This window comes from Coptis chinensis, chromosome 4 (assembly GCF_015680905.1).
Source record: "Coptis chinensis isolate HL-2020 chromosome 4, ASM1568090v1, whole genome shotgun sequence".
Taxonomy (NCBI): Eukaryota; Viridiplantae; Streptophyta; class Magnoliopsida; order Ranunculales; family Ranunculaceae; genus Coptis; species Coptis chinensis.
Window position 1 is genome coordinate 88,925,033 of NC_141459.1, and position 3,650 is coordinate 88,928,682.

Here is a 3,650-nt window from a genome sequence, read left to right on the forward strand (position 1 = left end):
TTGATTCCACCATAACTCAACTTAATCCACTAACGACGAATCGTCGTAATCCGAATTGAACTGCTTAGCAGAACAATTGGTTATTCCTAATCCCTAATTATACATGGCATTTCTACCAATTATAACTAGCATGTGAACAATTAAACCCATTCTCATGGTGAACTAATCATTTCTAGAGTGGAATAGAAAATACAACGATTCTATGATAATCGGAATCAAGCTTTCATCAAGGCTTCACAACCCCCTCTAATGGAGGTTTAGCCTTGAATCATTCCGCAATCATTTCCATTTATATTAAAACTAAACATAATATAAAGCATTGAAATTTATTTAATTAAACAATAATGAAATCTAATTTAATGACTAAATTGAACTAAGGACATGAATTGAAATTAGATCTAGAATTGTAATTGGCAAAATCGAAATTGATAAAGAATACTACTTTATTGATCTAATCAAATGAAGAACAAGATTCAAGGTTTAATCTAATGAAATGAATTAGATATTGAAACTATACTTAATAAAAAACAATTAAATAAAACTAGATCTAGAAGCTATTTTAATGGCTACTTTCTATTCTAAGCTAACTATTATTTTCTACTATTTTATCTACCATTAACAAAGACTTAAGCTTTTGTTCTTATACATTCAGATCCAAAATTCGTGCATGGGCTTGGAGCCAGGGTTTGGGCCAGAGAATCAGGCCCAAAACCCAATTCTTCGATCAAAAAGGCCTCTTCAGCTGCAGTTGACTTCCACAGACTTTTCGTCCACTTCTGCTCCTCTGATTGGGTCAAGGCTTAGACCATTACAAAGCTCTTTCCGAGGCGGTCGTTTTGACATAAGGTATGCCCAATTCGGAGGTCTGAGTCCAAAGATACGGCTTTCGGAAGTTCTGCTGACTTTTGCTCACGTGATCTCGCTAAAGTGGTACATTTACGCACATAATGGACTTTGAAGCCCGAAATGCATAAAACGCGGCGTAATCAGTGTTAACTCTTACTTATTATTCACATAATTGGTCTAAGGTATGATTATTAAGGGGTTAAAACTACAGTTTTGGGCTCTTATCATCCCATTTCACCCACCCACCCGCTTGTTTGATTCATACTTGTGGTTGTCCGTTTGACATTGAAAAGTTATGTGAAAAAATACGCGAGGTAGCGACCGCGCCCTAAAAGCGCACCCGCCCATACGCTGGAACCTTTGAGCGACCGCCCCATCTCGGCGTGACCGCCCTAAAACACTGTAACTTTGAGTTACACGAGCGGAGCAGCGTTTGCGCCTTCGCTCGAAGTGACTTTTGCGAATTTCCACAGGTTTGATTGAACCTTCGATTTTTCAAGTTTTTCAGTGTTCTAACTAGTTATATACACTGAACAGCGTAAACAAGGCGTTATTCATAAAGCGAAGCAAGGGCCTTAATCAGGTATTCCTTTCTTCCGCACCTCACATCTCCGTTAGAGGTTTATACTAGTATATCGAATTGTTTGGAGTGTTGATGTGTTTAGCTAAATTTGGTTTAGCCTTGTATGAGATTAAGGTCTGGTCGAACAAAAACACCAAACGTAATCACACAACAACGTCAACAAACAATTCTATCTAGTATACCACCCATTACACCTCTAGCTACTATTTCACACACACCACCTGACACAATGCCCGACGAAGGAGAGACTCCTCTCTCGGACTTTTATAAAGCCTTGAGCGATAGCCCCAAATCTTGCATCGTTCTAGCAGACCCAGTGGGGGATTTCCAAATCCCCAAATATTTTTAACTTGTTACCCGTTTTTCACGGTTTAGACCATGAAAAACCTTATCAGCACATGCGTAGGATTGAACAAGTCCTAACAACATTCCACCATCCTACGGTTGGTGCGGAACAAATTAAACTCAGGGTATTCCCTTTCACCTTAGCCGATAAGGCGGCGTCTTGGTTAACTGCCCAAACCCCTAATTCTGTGGACTCGTAGGCTAAACTTGTTCAGCTGTTTATGGAACATTTTTACCCACCCCTAAAGACGGACGAGATGCTTTCCAAGATTCATTTCTTTCGACAAAATCCTTATGAATCATTTTCTGAGGCTTGGAATCGTTTCACCGATCTCCTTATAGAGTGTCCACATCATAACTTAGCGAAAGGCACGTTAGTTCGTGCCTTTTTCAAAGGACTTCTACACCACCATAAAGAAGTCCTAGACATAATGAATGGGGGTAGTTTTCTAAGTAAAGGAGCCTCGGAGGCTTATAAATTTTTAGAGGATCAAACTAAAGCGAAAAATAACAACTGGGGTAGTGGCGATATCCACTGCTCCGCTAGTTCATCAAATACAGTTAAGGCCACCGGTATGTTTGAAATTAAACACAATCCCGAGCTTAAAACTCTAATCGACTCATTCAGAAAAAAGGTAGAGGCCATTTCTGTTCAACAAAAGCCTATCCCGTCATGAATGTAAATTCAAATCTATGTAGTTTACATTTGGAGCCCCTCAAAGATCCGACTTAATCGTGTCTATAGCCACGTGAACATGCTTGTTCCATTAATAGTGAACCTAACGCCCCTTGGAGACAAAATCCCAACCGGTTGGAGAAATAACCAACACGCCACACCTCCGTGGTACAATAATCAATATGTTAGGCCAACGCATACGGTTTTAACCAAGCTCCACCACGACAAGGGCGAGGGTGGGGTAATTTTAATAATTATAACAACCAAGTGCAACCTCGACAAGGTTAAGGTAGTTATAATAATTATAATGCTAATAGAGGTATCATTCCGGTAAATAATAATTATCAAGATCCACCCATAAATAATTCACGTGAAATAGTTCGTCCACACCACCCGTGACTACTACACCCACACAAACGGATCGTCTTGACACCTTCATACAAGTGAGCCAAAACTTTTCCAAACCATGGCTCAATCTAACCAACGGCTTCTACAATCCGTTAATAATTTAAGCCAACAGTTGGCCCAAGATAAAGCCCAACCCAAAGGTGTGTTGCGGTCACGCAATACCTAATCCTAAAACAATAAACACAGCCTTTGAGGTGTCGATAATGCTAGTAATGAATATGAAAATGTAGATGAGCTAAATGCCATCACCACTCTGGATCGGGCAGAGTGGTTGATAACAAAGTAACTATGCCTATAGTTACCCCACCCGATAGCCCCTACACCGCTATTTTACTAGATGCGAAATAGAAACTAAAGAGCCTACCCTTTGTAGAGGTACCAGTTACAACACAACCTAAGAAACAGAAAGCCATGGTTAAACATTCAGGTGATACCATTGCTAAATATAGACAGAAACCACCGTTTCTACAAAAATTAGCCATGTTAACTAGGGATACAAATTATGAGGAGATTAGGGACGTTTTCAAGAATCTAACTATAAACCTTCCCTTCCTCGAAGCTATTAAAAAGCTACCACACCATGCTAAGTTTCTTAAGGAGTTGTGTACTACTAGGCGTAAGATAAATATACCAAAAGACGCCTTTTTAACAGAACAATTCCCAACTCTATCTGAACATAATGGAATTGTTAAGTACAAGGACCCTGGCCGTCCTACTGTACAATGCACTTTAGGAGATTCCTATACGACGACCGTGTTATTAGACCTGGGGGCTAGTGTTAACTTACTCCCA

At 39.8% G+C, this 3,650-nt stretch overlaps 1 pseudogene; it reads right to left on the reverse strand.

Moving 5' to 3' along the window:
- Positions 1-2,041: 2,041 nt before the first annotated feature.
- LOC147505484 (small nucleolar RNA R71) lies at positions 2,042-2,135 on the reverse strand (annotated as a pseudogene).
- Between the last annotated feature and the right edge of the window lie 1,515 nt (positions 2,136-3,650).